Source organism: Labeo rohita, chromosome 23 (assembly GCF_022985175.1).
Source record: "Labeo rohita strain BAU-BD-2019 chromosome 23, IGBB_LRoh.1.0, whole genome shotgun sequence".
NCBI lineage: Eukaryota > Metazoa > Chordata > Actinopteri > Cypriniformes > Cyprinidae > Labeo > Labeo rohita.
The window spans coordinates 12256648-12275172 of record NC_066891.1 but is presented as its reverse complement, the minus strand read 5'-3'; the positions used below and the strand labels follow the sequence as shown (position 1 = coordinate 12275172).

The 18525-nt window shown below is 32.5% G+C and overlaps 1 protein-coding gene across 15 annotated transcripts in view; it reads right to left on the bottom strand.

Annotated features, from left to right (window-relative positions):
* casz1 (castor zinc finger 1) overlaps positions 1-18525 on the bottom strand; it is a 234777-nt gene that overhangs the window by 213017 nt on the left and 3235 nt on the right. For 13 of the 15 annotated variants that reach the window (XM_051097441.1, XM_051097446.1, XM_051097447.1 and 10 more), the window contains exon 1: positions 427-598. The exons of the other annotated variants lie outside the window; for them this stretch is intronic. The gene's annotated coding sequence lies outside the window, so the exon portion shown is untranslated. Of the gene's footprint in view, positions 1-426; positions 599-18525 lie in introns of those variants that run through there. 15 annotated transcript variants of the gene reach the window in all.

Below are 18525 nucleotides of genomic sequence, written 5' to 3'. Positions count from 1 at the left end.
ACAGTATGTGTCAAAGACACGAGAGACACAGGCGACACATCATAACAGTGTTTTAAGCATTAGTAACTGTATAACAAGCGAACATATGACGACAGCCAAGGCACAGTTTATCGGAAGCGATCAAAAAGTTGTGAACTACTTTTAGACACGCAGAAAACAGCGCACGGTTTCCCTGAACCGGCTCGCGTCTGTCCCGCATGTAGGTGATTGTAGGTGCGCAGAGTTTCAGTTCTCACGTTCTGCACTAAGTGACGCGTTCTATTCCAAACACAAGCTTTAGTTACATTATAAACGCAAGCGTTGGATTAATCACAAGCGATCTGTTCTAACATAAACACCTGATCTTATTAAACTCACTGGAGTCATAAACAAATAGTTAAAACTGACTAGTGAGATCTGTAGCTCATCCAAAAACAACAGTCTTACCTGTAACGTTACTTCCTGGCTTTTCCGCGACTTTCCAACTTAGAACAAATGTTGTGTATAAGGTGGATGACAAGGGAGCATGCGTGATCAAAGTTGCCTCATTTTTTCATTTTTTTCTAGTGTTGTTATTATTGGATTTTCCTATTTCTAACATAGGGCGGGTCGCTCGGAAGATCTGCCCTGGAGAGCCGCTTCAGAGTGGGAAGAGGAATCCTTAATTGAATATCTCAGTTAGCACAGTAAGTGAGCTGGAAAATACGGGGTGGATTCCACATATCCGCCCCCCGTCAGGTTAATTGCACTGTGGTATTGATTTGAGGCGCACTGCAGTGAATGATATGGGACATTTTATTCTGTTCATTCGTATGACATTGTTGTGGTCACCTTCTGGATTCACAATTTAGTGACAGTTGCTTAATAAAATTTCTTCCTTCCTAAAAATAAGCTATGCTCTGTTGTACTATATTTCAGTGCACACAATATAACTGTTTTACATTTAAACAAACTAAAATGAAGTGGAATTTCCATTGATTACAGCATTTCTTTTTTAGTACATTATATAGTTTTATATGCACACATTTTACAAAATATGGAAATTAACTTTTATCATTTATTATCATTTCTCATTTTATCAAAGCTAGATTTTGCAGAATCATGAAGGCCATAACAGGAAATAACCTCAAAGGACACAAAGAGCTGTGATAATGTATTTCAAACCTGAACTTCTCCTTATCTAAATTCTGCACTCTTGTGAATTATTGACAAACAGATTATTGCTAATTAGCAGTTTTGTGATGTGCCATGCTTGACATAAAAAAAGAATAAGGGGTAATCAATAGTATAATCAACTAACAAGGCAATGCTCTGATCTTGCAAAATCAACTTTTGCAAACATTTTCTAACTGAATCAACATACATATACATACACATATATACATATATATATATACATATACATACACATATATACATATATATAGATATAGATATAGATATAGATATATAGATACAGATATATACATTTACATACACACACACACATATATATATATATATATATATATATATATATATACATATATATATATATATATATATATATATATATATATACATATACACACATATATATACATATATATACATATACATATATATATATATATATATATATATACATATAGTTGTAATTTATTGGAGTGTGCTTTACAAGAAAATGATTTCAGCTATACATACATATATATATATATATATATATATATATATATTACTATAACTATATAACTATATATATAAAGCTGAAATCATTCTCTTGTAAAACATACTTCCATAAATTAAACCTGGAAAGTTATATTATAATATACATATATATTATAATATAATTTTGAAGTTTTAATTTATGGGAGTATGTTTCACAAGAAAATGATTTCAGCTTTTTTCTAGAAAAAAATTATGTTTAACATAAAGTGTTTTTAAAATATACAATTTCCTTACACTGCTTTTAAAAAAAAAAAAAAAAAGGATAACATTTGTGAATAACTGTGAATTTTAAGAAATAAATAACAGTATAAAAACAAAATAATACCAATTATTTTATCAACATTGGCCAGCATTTTAAATGGGGTTTACTTTAAATCATTTTTAAATGACAACATAAGGTAGCCTTTCACGTTTTTAGCTATTAAAGCGGAATAAAGTTATATTTCATATCTGCGGCTTGATAAATATTGAAAGACATGTTCATAGTTCAAATCCCCATCCTATTATTGCCTGTGGGATACTGTTACAAACGGTACATATTTAATGATGAAATAGCCCCACAAGCCCACAATGTTCAGAGGTAAAGCTCATGTTCTGCGGTTCAGATTGTTGGGTTCATCACTTTTAAATGGTGGGTTTGAACATCATGTTACACAAAAGAACTTCTCTGAGGTAACGCAAGAACTATGAAAGGGACATGTAGAAAAACGGGGCACACGCAGAATAGCCTAGTGATTGATAAAGCTTTATAAATTGTTTTGCAACGTATTAATGTAAAGCTTTCTTTAAAAAAATGTTCAGTTCTCTGTTTTGTAAGCGAATGAGACAGTTCCAAAATTCCGAACAGATTCTGCTTGCCCTTCAGTCGATTCCCCTGATGGTGCAATACTGTGATACAGAATAATTATGTAGTAAGAAAGAGCAAAAATCAATACATTATTCTGCAGATCACTTGATTCAGTAATGACTAGTACAATTATTGCCATCCATTGATTCATTAGAGCGGCTCTCAAGGGCAGACCCAACAAACCCTTAGCCTTCTGACTTCTTCTCCAGTGCCATCACTAATTATGAAACATTAAAAGCTAATCGCAATGTAGGACAAGGTTAGAAGAGCCATACTGCTAGGTGGAACCACTTAAAGCAATTAGTTTCCTTCTGTCCACATTTGGTTGAATTTTTCTTTCAAGTCACTGGTCATCGCCATTAGAAGGCGGAAAACGATTTAGGGAAGTTCCAGCAGCAACATTTTTAGCGTGACATAAACAAGAATATTTTGTCATCAAAAAGGGCAGGTAAAATGTGTTTCTATTAGGTGTCTGTTGCTGTCTAACTGGAATGGGAGGGGTGTATGAATAATTGGAACAAAGAGAATACTTTTAGTACATTCCATGCAAACCTAACTACGCAAACACTTACACAAACAGGCAAGAACAATAGAAATTGACAAACTGATGAATATCACTCCTAACGTCTGCATTGACAAAGTGATAAAGCACTGTCCATATGGCCCTGCTGACATGTAAGCATTTTTAATGTGAGGACACCTTTGCCCTACGCAAGCAGAAAGCCTTGACACTGGATTCGGTGACTATAATCACCTCTAACATAATGAGCTTTAACACGTTGTCTTCTCTCAATCGCATTGCATGAATAATACACCAAAAGAAGACACTAAGCTTAAAATATTAGGTGTTTGCTGCCATGTAAATGGGAGTGACAGATATGAACGTTGCAAGCAAATCTCAGGCTGTTTGTTCCTCAGTCACTATCCAGGCAGACAAAATAAACAGAGCTGAGGTTTGAGTTTTGACCATAAATTGAGATGACGGTTTAAACACCATACAGGTCATATATGTATAATGTGTAAAAATAAAATAAATAACAAAATAATCATTATTAAATATCATTAAGGCAGTATGTGTGTGTGTGTGTGTGTGTGTGTATAAATACACATATATATTTCTAGATAGATCGATTTGTATATGTATTTCTAGACAGACAAACAGACAAACAGACAGATAGATTTCTTTATATGTATAGATAGACAGATTTTTTATATATATCTAGATGGATTTTCTTTTGTTTGTATTTCTAGATAGACAGACAGACATACATATTTTTTTATATTTCTAGATAGATTTTTTTTTTTTTTGTATTTCTAGATAGATAGATAGATAGATATTTTTATATATCTCTAGGTATATTTTTTATATTTCTAGACAGATTTTTTATATTTCTAGACAGACAGACAGATAGACAGACATTTTTTATATATATATATTTCGAGATATAAAATTTTTATTTCTAGATAGATATCCATCCATCTATCTGTCTACATCATATCTATCTATCAAAATATTAAATATATATCTAGCTATATAAATATAAAAATATCTATCTATCTATCTATCTATCTATAAAATGTCAATCTATCTATCTATATAATATCTAGCTATAGAAATATAAAAATATCTATCTATCTATCTATCTATAAAATGTCAATCTATCTATCTATATAATATCTAGCTACAGAAATATAAAAATATCTATCTATCTATCTATATCATATCTATCTATCTATCTATCGATTTATCGAAATATTAAATATATATCTAGCTATATAAATGCAAAAAATATCTATCTAAATATTAAATATATATCTAGCTATATAAATATAAAAATGTCTATCTATGTATCATCTATCTAAATATCTATCTACATCATATCTATCTATCTAGCTATTTATCTATCTATCAAATATTAAATATATATCTAGCTATATAAATATAAATCTATCTATCTATATTAAATATCTATCAATAGAAATATAAAAAATACATCTATAGAAATATAAAAAATTAATCTATCCATCTATCTATCTATAAATATAAATCATATCTAACCATCTATAGAACTATAAAAATCTATCTATCTGTCTATCTATCTGTCTATCTATCTATCTATCTATCAAAATATTAAATATATATCTAGCTATATAAATATAAAAATGTCTATCTATCTATAAAATGTCAATCTATCTATCTATCTATCTATCTATCTATCTATCTATCTATCTATCTATCTATCTATCTATCTATCTATCTATCTATCATATCTATCTATCTATCAAATATTAAATATATATCTAGCTATATAAATATAAATGTATCTATCTATCTATATTAAATATCTATCAATATAAATATAAAAAATACATCTATAGAAATATAAAAAATTAATCTATCCATCTATCATCTATCTATAAATATAAATCATATCTACCCATCTATAGAACTATAAAAATCTATCTAAATCATATCTATCTAGAAATATACATATCTATCTAGAAATATAAATCTATAGAAATATTAAAAAAAACTATCTATCTACATGATATCTATCTATCTAAATCATATCTATCTGTCTATCTATCTAAAGACATGAAATTAAGAAAAAAATAAACATGTAAATCATATCTAACCATCTATAGAACTATAAAAATCTATCTATCTGTCTATCTATCTGTCTATCTATCTATCTATCTATCAAAATATTAAATATATATCTAGCTATATAAATATAAAAATGTCTATCTATCTATAAAATGTCAATCTATCTATCTATCTATCTATCATCTATCTATCTATCTATCTATCTATCTACATCATATCTATCTATCTATCTATCAAATATTAAATATATATCTAGCTATATAAATATAAATGTATCTATCTATCTATATTAAATATCTATCAATATAAATATAAAAAATACATCTATAGAAATATAAAAAATTTATCTATCCATCTATCATCTATCTATAAATATAAATCATATCTACCCATCTATAGAACTATAAAAATCTATCTAAATCATATCTATCTAGAAATATACATATCTATCTAGAAATATAAATCTATAGAAATATTAAAAAAACTATCTATCTACATGATATCTATCTATCTAAATCATATCTATCTGTCTATCTATCTAAAGACATGAAATTAAGAAAAAAATAAACATGTATTACAATTTTATGTTCAGATCAAAATGTGCATAGATGAAAACAAACGAACAAACAAACAAACAAACAGGTTAGATTGTTGAGTAAGTTTAGTTATAGTTTAGTTAGTTATAGTTTCGTTTTATCCAGTTACTTCATATATGCTCGTTAAGGTCCGCTTCACAGAATAACCCATTACATGATTGAATACTACTGTCAGAGGAAAAGTCTCATTTCTCTCTGTTTCGATACCTGTCCGCAGACAGATCCCTGTTAGAGCATAATTAAGGTCGACTGTGAAACTCACTGGCATATCGTGGAAGGGCAGGCAACTGGCATTTACCTTAATTAGATAAAGATATGTACAAGCAATGTCCTCTAGAAGCAGACGCCTGTCTTCCAACCGGAAGTTAGGAGTGCTGGCAGCTGCCTGTGCTCGGTAAATAAGGAGCAGCTTTGTAAGTTGATGGGTGAATAGAGAGAGGGAGAGAACAGAGAAGTTTAACTGACTGGGCAGCTGTTATAATTCTATCCCTTCTTTACTGACTTGAGTTAATGCTTTCTCAGCCTTTGGGTTGTTTTATTAATATCACTCGTCTGCAGTATACCTTACATAGGCTATGTACCTGTAGAATTAAGCATGTGGGGCCTCTAACAGGTGTTTAAGTAACCAAGCTTATAAAAACATTAACTACTGCCACTAATGTTTGGGAACCCCCCTGTGTAACAATGTGTTCTCCCTGTTCATTTATTTGTCCCACTCACACACAATAACAGGTAGGTGGTCACTTCCTTAATCACTTACTCAGGAAATGAAAGTGTGGAGCCTTGTCTGCACATTATAATATCAAATCAAAACAAAAACCCTGGAGTGCGTGCATTGGAGAACGCTTCATCAAATTATTTAACCTCTCTAAACATGTATATTATTAAGCGCAGACGTAAATCATAATCTTAGGATGCTTATTCAGAACTCAAAAGCGCATCTGCAGTCATTCGTCTACAGTATAATATAAATCAGTGGTTCTCAACTGGTCATGACCTAATAAAAGGGAGCATAAAACACTTCCCATACCTTTTGTTATTGACGTCAATGGCTGTGAATCCAATCAGGCTCTACAGCAGGGGTTCAACTGGTACATGGCAGCCCAAAAATGAGTTGCGGGTCTGTCTGATAGGCTCACAGTGAACAATATGCAAATAATAAACTGAAACTAAGCATATAATAGTGCATAGTTAGGATACCATCATAAACAGGCTTATTAACTTTAAAGGGAGGAGAAAATGCTTTTAGTATCTTTTGTGTTTGGCAACAAGCATCCAATCAGACTCAGGATTTGGGTCTTAATTCATTGTAGCCATATTAGGCAGATAAAAATATAAAACAATATTGCCCACACCACAATTAATACAAAATCCCAATGCTTGAAGTGTTCCATGCCATTTTTCAGGTTTTTAATATGAGACCCTGGACCATAAAAGCAGTCTTTTTTTTTAATGAGTTAAATAAATAAAAAAGCTTTCCATTGGCAATAGGACAATATCTGGCTGAGGTACAATTTGAAAATGTGGAATCTGAAGGTACAAAAAAATCTAAATATTAAGAAAATTGCCTTTAAAGTTGTCCAAATGAAGTTCTTAGCAATGCATATTACTAATCAAAAATTAAGTTTTGATATATTAACAGTAAGAAATTTACAAAATATCTTACTATAACATGAACTTTACTTAATATCATAATAATTTTTGGCATTTAAATGCTACTTATGTTACATGCTACTTACGACTGGTTTTGTGGTCCAGGGTCACAAATTGTTTCGGGAGTTTCCCACAATAGGTTTACATGCATGCAATGTCAAACAGTGCTTTTGTTTCCTTAAAGTATGCATTTATTAACATTTTCCAACAATTCTCAAACAAGTTGTTTGAAGCAGTTCAAAGAATCAATCTTTCAAAACCCCTTCTTTCCAAGAGCCTACTCTGCTCTGATTGGTCAGATGACACAATTTGTTGTGATTGGTCTACTGAGAGTTTGTGGGCGGGATCAAGTTGTTCAGCATTATGCAAATGTGTTACAATGTGACGGCATTACTGAATTGGGATTCGAATTACAAATGACTCATTCAGGCTGTTTAGAGTCGATTCTTTCTATCAGAGACAAAGTTCATTTATCGTGCACTTCTGGCTTTTCAGCTCTGCAGATTGTTTGCGTTCACATTACACACTGCATGAAAGGTAATATTCAAAATGGCATAATAGGGGTACCTTAAAGTTAAATGTGTGGCACTAGTGTCACCAAACAGAACTGCAAAAAAAATAACCCCTAAACCTGCCTGCCATTGGTCAGCTAAAGATGGAGTCAAAATTTCTCATCATTGGATGGGGTGCTCAAACAAACAGAGCAATTAAAATGCATTTAAAAGTGAATTTGGGCATCACAGCGTTGTAATGTACAAATGAAAAACGGATAATCATTTTTAAATTTGCTACAGATCACATTTAACAGTGTTATTAAATATTATTAGTGCTTTTAATGTGTTGGATGACAGCAAACATTATCTGTGTGAGAAAATAGGGAAAATTAGCATGCACAACTGAATACGTATTGATTTAAAAAAAAAAAAAAAAAAGTTTAATATCAGCAAATAACCAATATGGTAGCAATATTTAGAGCATTTTTAATTCACAGTCATTAATCCATCCATCTATTAATTAATTAATTAATTTATTGATCTATTAATTACAAACCTTCAAAAAATTAAAATTACAAAGGTAATCTAATTCTAAAAATAGGGAAAATAGCCATGCATAACATATATTTTTAACATTGGCCATATAATATTTTATATAATGAACCTATAGTGTTACCAACGTAACATGTTTTTTTAATCTGTAGTGGTAATATATAAAAAAATATGTTACGTTAGTAACACTTTATAGGTTCATTATTAACTACATTAGTTAACACAAACTAAGAATGAATAATACTTCTATAGCATTTATTAATCTTAGTTAATTTCAGCATTTACTAATGCATTTTTAAAATCACAAGTTGTGTTTGTTAACATTAGTTCATGCACTGTGAACTAACCTAAACAATGAACAACTGTATTTTATTAACTAATATTAACAAAGATTAATAAATAGTGTAATAAATGTATTGTTCATTGTTCATGTTAGTTAGTACATTAACTAATGAAAACAAATGACACCTTATTGTAAAGTGTTACCTATTAGTTAATAAAAATACAAATGTTCATTGTTAGTTTATGTTATAAATTTTAAATAACAATGTATTAGTAAGTGCTGAAAATAACATTGACTTAGATTATTAAATGCCTTAGAAGTATTTTTCATTGTTAGTTTACGTAAACTAATGTGAACAAACTGTTAAGTGTTACCAAAATCTCTTATGCTGATATGATTATGATATATTGTGCATCCCTACAGTATCTAAAAGTGCCCCAGTGTTTATATTTTTCAGGGAAACTGACCTGCAAATGGCTTCTGCAAATTAAGCTGGGAAAGCAGAAACTACTGTTAAATGCAAATAATAGCACACTTTTGTACGCTAAACAACCGGAAATTCTGGGTTTTGAACCAAAACTAACAAAGAACCAGTGATATAAATAGTGGAACCATTTCAAAAGGGACCAATGCTCCGTGTTTATTAATGCTGTCTACCAACAATGCTCGTCATACAGCCATATGGTGCTGATAAGATATCTGGGCGCAGAGTTAAAATCTAATTTTAATAAATTCTTAATCAGCTTGTAGGATACTGAAACAACACAGTTAATGGAAATGTGTGGAGTCAGCGAGGTCTTTTGCAGTCGTGGTCTTTAATAAGATTTGAGAGGCATTACAACAACACAGCAGTCAATGTCACGTTGAGCTGCTCTCTCTGTCTGTAACTCAAGTGCGGAAAAAAGGGAAGAGGAGAGCAGCGAGCGCGGGGAGGAAAACATGGTCATCTGTTTCAAAAGAGACGGAATGCGATCTCTGGGGGAGAGAGTTGCAGACGCTGTATATCACATATCATCTTCTCTGATCATTCACGCTTTCTAATTACTGAAGGTGAGGAGGGCCATAATTTTATCGTATTTGTTTTGCATCACTGCAAAAATAGAAAATGAGGGCTTGCAGAGCTGTACCAATTTACTTCATTTCGACCTTGATTAAAAGAAAATTAATTGCCACATCTCTCATTATGTTGCGAGCGGCATTTGATGACTGGAATGGAAAAACTAAAAAAAAAGAAAAAAAAAAAAAAAAAAAAAAAAAAACACACACAAGACGCACAGCCTCACTGGGAGTGCTAGCTCGACCCGCGTGTTCAGGAGACAACACATTCTTTTAATGATGAAAATAAACAGGCCTTTTAACACAAGCATCACAAGACAATGTCAAAGATATTAGTCTTAATATCACAGCGGTTTTCTTCATGGTGCTTAACAGCGGAAGAGACCTTGTAACTTTGCCATTCTGTCTAGCACATCCTTTGCAAAACACAATTAAATCTTTGAACCGAGTTGCACTAAGCTTTGTTAAGTTAAGGAGACAAGCCACTGAGCAGAACTTTATGTTGACTGGCAAAACAAGAAAAGATGAGACAGGATCTAAACAGATCACCATATGAGGACTATGAAACAAGACAAGCTCGGCAAGATACAGAGTCGAAATGTCTGTGAACGCTATAAGAATCTAGGATATCTTCAATTAAACCTATAAATCATATGATATACTATACATATATACATATAAATATTCATATACATATATACACACACAGATATAAATGTGTATATATATGTATGTATGTATGTGTGTGTGTGTGTGTATATATATATATATATATATATATATATACACATACATATATATATATACACACACACATACATACATGTATATACACACACACACATACTTATATATACATCAGAGGTCGCATTAACTGAAAATTCTCCAGAAATTTTTTTATCAGTGACAGAAAAATCTGAAGGCTGTCCGTCATTTTGACAGTTTGCACTGAGGGTGATCTATTGTTCAAATTGTAGCTGTAATTCCAACTCCTTTCCAGTTGGTGGCAAGTGCGCTCCAGTCAGCAGAGCACAGGATACAGAACAAAAATGAAATATCACAAATGTTTTCCTATGTGTTTGATTACGCACAGTTGAGTACACAGAAACAACATCGATCTGTCACGCCACATTAAAGAGCGCCAAAACGGTATTTATTGCTTGAATTTCCTAAGGAAATAGACAAAATTTAAAATCTGAGACTTTGTTTCATATCAAAAGTAACACAAAACCTAGCCTATTGCTAGTTATTGGAAGGAAGATGCACTATATGTACTGTCCATACATCAACTGAAAACAGCATAGACCAAGAGATCGATTGTGATTTAAGAATCGATAGTGGTTTATTATATATATTGCAGGGCAACAGCTCCATAAATGCAGTTATGTTCTAAAATTCAAAATACTGGAGCAAAAAATGTCCCTGTATGGTGTTTTGTCTTATATTTATATGACACTAGTGCTGATTTTGTTCCGATCTATCACGACCTTAAATGTGATTTTATACAACAAGCAATTGACATTGTGTTATTTTAAACATTATATTATGTGTTTTTGCTCAATTTTGCAGAGAACATATTACCTTTGAAGCCATGGCAGAATTTGTGCGCATCTCTGAGCAACACAGTGGTATTTATTTTCCGAATGAATCAGTGTTTTGAACGAATCATGTGAATCAATGATTCAAATGCCCATTTAAAAAGAGAGCCATTTACTTCATTCCTGAATGAATGAGCTGTTTTAACAAATCGTATCAAATGAGTGAATGACTCATGAAGATATTTACCACCACCTGCTGGCAAATTTAGTTTCTTATTTAGAGTATAATTTCATTAAAAAAAAAAAATAATAATAATAATAATAACAACAACAACAACAACAACAACATTAAAGGGATAGTTCACCCTGTAATTAATGTTAATCAATTACATTAAAAAAAATGACTGACAGCCCTAATGCATACATATGTGTGTGTGTAGCTTTTAATTATTTTGATGTTATGACAGATAACCAATTTATGTGAAATAAGCAATGTTAATATTACAATTAAATACTGGCAAAAAAAAAAAAGTAAATAAATAAGCTGTTATTTTAAAATACTGCAAGTGAATTGAGGCATTGCAACATTATAATGTGTATATAAATAATTTTTTTTTTTTTTAATTAATGTTACATTGATAAATTATTATTGTTTTTTTTTTTTTAAATTTACTTTAAATGACCAAAAGGTAATCTAAAAAGTGAAAATGAGCATACACAATTAAATATCTAATATTGACATTTAGCAATAAATTAAAAAAAGATAAGTTAAGTAGTACTCAGAATAAAGTTATTATAGTTAGCTAAAAATAAATAAATAACATTTTCATAAATAAACTTTTACGAAAATAAAATATTCTTAAACTTGTTTTATTTCAACTAGTTGCCAATGTAATATTTCCATTTAGTTTACATGATGTACTAAAATAAACGAACTAAAACTGAAATTTAAAAACACATATTAAAAACTATAGTTTTTTATTTTAAATGACAAAATTAACTAAAACTTCAACTAAAATTAAAATGAAAACAGAAAATATAAAATTAAATACTATAACAAAGTAATAATAATACTAAACTAACACTGATTCAGAGGGTCATGTGATCTCAACTTGGTGGCCCTCATGTGGTGGCCTGCTCCATTGAAGCCCAAGAAAAACATGCTGGTTAACATGATTATCAGTTTTAAAGGGGACAAACTAAATACTAAGAAATCCACGTAAATTTCATATTAAATTAGTAAGAAATGCCAAATACAAACACTTCCGGGCTTTTGGACTCCATTTTACTCTGTAAACTGTTTTCCATGTTTCCATAATTCAGATTCAACTTCTTTATGAGCCACTTTCTGTGTCCTTTTTTCTTTGTCTGAATGTATAAATCCCTCTTCACCCCCTTTCCTGCTATCCTCTCCTTTGGATAAGCCACCATATGTCTCGGAGGATCAACTTTGAAAGTTTTCTGAGAGCGTGGTGTATGATTACACGAGAATTTCTCACAGACAGGGATCTCCAGAAGAAGGAAAATGCTAAATGCTATTTTAGAAATGAAATCCTCTTTCATGCATCTGCACCTGTCTCCCTCCGAGAACCCAGAGAGCAGATGCCTGATGGGGGAGTTTCGCCCGTGCGCACACCTCATTCTGAAATATTTATACGCTTTTGACACTCTCCGATAGGGGGTGAGACAAAGGGTGCTCTGTGCCCCGTGCATTTGGTCTTGTATACTAATCTCTCATTTGACGTGGAGCTATTTCAGCTGTTTATCTCCTCACTGAATCATTAGCCACATTCAGAGTTTTGTCCAATCAAACTCCCATCGAGCTCCCAATGTAATAATTCACAGCACATTTCAATCAAATAACATTATGCACCCTTAAATTAATTAAATGCAAACTTCATTTATTTACTGCTAATATTACTGTATAAAGGAAGTACCAAGATTAGACAGACACGGCTCTGATGTGTTTCCTGATGGAGGGGGACTAGCAAAAAACATTAGGTGCTAGTGCACAGCGCTGGCAACTCCAAGATCACGGGAGCGCATGTACTGCTACAATGTATAGCTTAAATGCACTTAGTAAACATGTCTGCCTAAATGCATAATTGCTCACTAATTGGTTTGCAAGATATAGTTGTGGGCATAACTTTACATGCACTGTTTATCCTAACAAAAAAAAGAAGCCTACTGCACAAGACAAAATAATTTGGTTCATCATAGTATTATGTTCAAATGTTTACATACCCTCGATTCCTAATATCCTGTGCTGCTTACTTGGATCTCAATATCACTTAGCCACTATGGGGAACGTGAAGAGCATGCTGGGAAAGAAAGGTCTTAAGAATGAAGGGAATGTGCAATTCAGTTATTATTTATAGCAAGAGATGCAAAGAGCAGGGCAGTCCTGGAAAAAGAAAATTTGAAAATAAAATCATAATATTTTTCTATTATATATATATATGGGTCAAAGACAAGACGTTGCATTTTTATGGAAGCCTATTTCTGCCACTGAACAATTAAAAAAACATAGCAACTTTTTATCTCACAATCCTGACTTCTTTTGTGAGTTCTGACAGGCGATTTGACCAATCAAAATGAAGAATTTTTGTTCGACAAACAAACCAGACTGGAGGGTAGATTAATGTTGGTGGACTTGAACTTGAAAATGATGTGAATTGACAACTTTCCACAGCTGAAACAAAGATGTCTTTTAATGTTCATTCATGTTTATTTCATGCTATAACTAGTAAAGAGAAAGAGATGATTGGTTCACGTGCTGCTTGAACTGAGGTGTTACAGCGATCTGTCATGAAACATTAAAGCCACAAAAAGGTATTTATTGTTTGAATTTCTTGGAAAAAAAAAATATGTATACAAAATAGTATGTCCGACATGGCTTGTCAGAGTTGCGAGATATAAACTCAAAATTCTAAAAAATAACGTTGCAATTCTGAAAAATAAAGTTGCAATTTTGAGAAATATAAACAGAATTGCGAGATAAAAAATCATAATTGTAAAATATGACATTGCGATTGTGAAAAATAGTCACAATTCTGAGAAATTAAGTCAGAATTTCAAGATAAAAATTCACAATTCTGACAAAGTTAGAACTCTGAGACATAAACTTGCAATTCTGAGAAATAAAGTCAGAGTTGCGAGATATAAACTTACAATTCAAAAAAATAACATTGCAATTCTGAAAAATAAAGTTGCAATTCTGAGAAATAGTCAGAATTGCAAGATCTAAACTCACAATTCTGAGAAATAAAGTCCGAATTGCGAGATAAATTTGCAATTCTGATAAAAAGTCAAAATTGCGGGAAAAAAACTCAATTCTGAGAAATGAACTCAGAATTTCAAGATATAAACTCACAATTCTGAGAAATAAACTTACAATTCTGAGAAATAAAGTCAGAATTGTGAGAAAGAAACTCACAATTCTAAGAAATAATGTTGCAATTATGAGAAATAAAGTCAGTTTTGCTCAGTTTTATAGATATAAACAATTCTAATATAACATTGCAATTCTGAGAAATAAAGTCAGAATTGCAAGATACATATTTGCAATTCTGAGTCAAAATTGCGAGAAATAAACTCACAATTCTGAAAAAATAACATCAGAACTGCAAGATAGAAATTTGCAAATCTGAGAAATAAAGTTAGAATTGCAAAATATAAATTCACAATTCTGAGAAAGTCAAAATTGCAAGAAATAAACTCACAATTGTGAGAAATAACATCAGAATTGCAAGATATGAACTCGCAATTCTAAAAAAAATGAGAATTAACATCACAATTATGAGATATGAACTCAATTCTAAGAAATTATCAGAATTACAAGATACAAACAATTCTAAAAAAATAACATCGCAATTCTGAGAAATAACATCAGAATTGCAAGATATACATTCGCAATTCTGAGAAATAAAGTCAAAATTATGAGATATAAACTCATAATTCTGAGAAATGAGAAATGACATCACTATTCTGAGATATAAACACACAATTCTGAGAAATAGTCAGAATTACAAGATATAAACAATTCTAAAAAATAATGTCGCAATTCTTCAGGTTGAGTATAAATTTGACTTCATTTCTCAAAATTGTGAGTTAATATCTCGCAATTCTGAGAAATTAAGTCAGAATTGCAAGATATAAACACAATACTGACTTTTTTTCTCAGAATTGTTTATATATCAAACTTCTGGAAAAAAGGCAGAATTGCCAGTTTGTATTACGCAAATCTGGGGAAAAAAAATGACGTACTCTCGCAATTGCAGACAAAAGTCAGAAATGTGAGATGAAAACTTGCAATTGCCTTTTTTTCATTATTTTTCATTTAGTGGTGGTAAGCGTTTCATTCAAAGTGTCCTGGAATTGCTTGCAGGTTGTGTAAATGTATCATGTGGTGTGTAGTTGCTCAAGTTCATGCCAGTCATTCAGGGTAAGTTATGACAGCTCAGTGCTTCTAACCGCAGCATACCAAGTCATTACGGGCAGAATGGGAGGCATCTGAATAATTAATCAAAATAATGTAAAATAATCCAACAAACCTTCCCTCTCTCCCTCACCTGTTTGCTGCCCTCAGAGTGCAACAGATCTGCTGCGAGGGGAAAGAAGATGCCCTTCAGGTTGAGTATAAAAAAAATAAAAATCATTGTGTGCTTGGGACCAGCCCTTCGACACCTCTTTACCATACAAAGGGTAGCTTTTGCCACTTTGTTAATGCAATGACAGACAAGATACTAGACTCGTCGAACAGCAGAAAAGCATCTTGCGAAGGCTCTAGTGGAAATATTAAACGATTTCTTGCCGAGTAAAATGGAAAAATATAATCCGAATGCAGAGAAATCATGTGCTTTGAGCGTACACCACATAAAAGCATATGTGCCTGTTCTGTAAATGATGCAAACATCGTAATGTGGTCAGTGGTGAGCTTTAAAGGAGCTGCTCATAGCACTTACTGTCCATCTGCCATGGGCATTAGACTCCTATTGAACATTCGACAAGTCTGTTAAGAGAAAAGGGAATGATTTTCTTCTAGTCCGTAGATGGGAAGGTATATGAGTGCTCGTAGGGAGGCGGTTTGGATATCGTCATGGAACATATGGTTTAAGCGCAAGTGCGCGTTCACTACGAGAGAAGGTCTTCGATGATCCTGGAGCTTTTCTCTGCAAATTCTGTTTATTAATCATAACTACGGTTGCCGCACTCTACCGTGCCCAACTTTAATGGGCCGACTAAAGGCCTGATACGTGAGTAAGGAGAAGCAAGGGCAAGCGTGTTTTGCGTAAAACAAACTAAGGCCAGGAGTCATGCACCGCTTTGGAAGGTAATAGTCAGTGGTTGATGAAGGTCTCTATTTTAGATAGCAGTAAATCCCCTCTCTTCTGCTCCCAACCCCCTCTTTTCAGATATCAGCCCTTGAAAGTGTTCAGTTTTAGGACACAGGGAGGTCACACCTGTTGTGGAACTTGATAGAAGGCTTATTTATAAACTTTCAGCCCTCCAGATTCTTCCTACAGAGAAAATGCTGACATACACAGGGGAGGCCGGAGGGGGTGTGTGGGGTGAAAAGCGTGTTTATGAAAAGTGCACCAACTGGAAAATCCATAAAACTCTGAAATGATGAAATTAACAAGCAATCTGATCGGATTTCCTCAGGACCGGCGAGGGAAAGTGTGGCTTTTTAGTCTCCCGTTGAAAGAAGGATGACGGAGAGAATACTGGAAGTTCCTCTTCATTTTAATTTAGTTAAGACATCGGATTACTATTAACCTTTTTAAAAGACCATACCGAGTTATACAAGGGACGCCTTATAACTGTCGGTCGAATAAAGTCGGCCAGTAAATGTCAGAACTTTCAGAGACAAATTCACTATAAAGAAGAACTTCAATAGGAGTAGCTAATTTGTCCGGTAGTGTTAAATGTCCCAGCAAACAAAAAAGCAAAGCCAGTCGGGGCCAGTTAAAGGTTCTCCTAATATATTGCCTAAATTTAGGCTCTGAGTTATGTCCTATGGGACATTTGGGTGGGATCATTTGACGTATGAAAAGTTCTGCAAATGCTGAGTGGATTTGCAGTATAAGGGGTAATATTATGGCGGTGGAGAAGACCTCCAGCCCGTGACAGATAGCCTGACAGGTGTTAGAGGAGGCAACACAGTGTCAAATGAACCTCTCATTTAGAAATGTGAAAGTTGCTGACTTTTTTAAACCTCAAGTGACATGTTTGCTAAAAGATAGATCTGATAATGCCTAAAAATTGGCTTCCTTCTGTTGTGATCCGTTACCTCAAACCATGCTGAAACGAAGACAGATGGAAATACTTGCAGACGTGCCGTCACAAAGTTTTCTTTTTCCTTCCCATATAAGACAGAAAAAGAGGCATAGATGTCTGACATTGATACATCCAACTGCGTAATCAAGCTCGGTCGGAGCTGATCTGATTGCACCTGTGCAGCCATTTTTAACATGCTTGATCGACTTTAGTGGATTAGTGTCTAATTGACTTACAATATGTTATCACATTCACAGGAAAAAGCAGACTCTGGGAAATTAAAACGAAAATATGCAACATTTTTGTGAAACCATGAAATAATATGAGTCAAGAAGAAAAAATATAATTCAGTGCGTTTACACAAAATAAAAAAAACTGAAGAAACTTTTCGTTATTTCGAAAAACATTTGCGTTCTCCTGCAAAGGTATTGCTTTAGACAAAAAGCTTTGCATACTTGCACAAAATAGTTGTGTTCTCTTGTAAAAGCATTGAGTTTCCCCCAAGAAATGTAATTTTTTCCTCCCACCAAATTATTTTCTCCACTTTGTGACAAAGTTTAATTGTCACAAAACATTTGCGTTCTTATGCAAAAGTATTAATTTCCACCAATAAACTTTGCGTTGTCTTGCAAAAGTATTGCATTCTTGCAATTTTGCATGTTCTCACAAAACATTTGAGTTTTTATGCAAAAGTATCGATTTCTGCCATAAACTTTGCGTTGTCAAGACATTTTGCATTTTCTCCCAAAACTTTTGTGTTCTTATGCAAAAGTATTGATTTCCACCAATAACATTTGCATTGTCTTGCAAAAGTATTGCATTCCCTCAAGAAATTTTGTATATTCTCACAAAACATTAGTTTTTTTATGTAAAAGTATTGATTTCTACCAACAAACTTTGCGTTGTCTTGCAAAAGTACTGTATTCCCCCAAG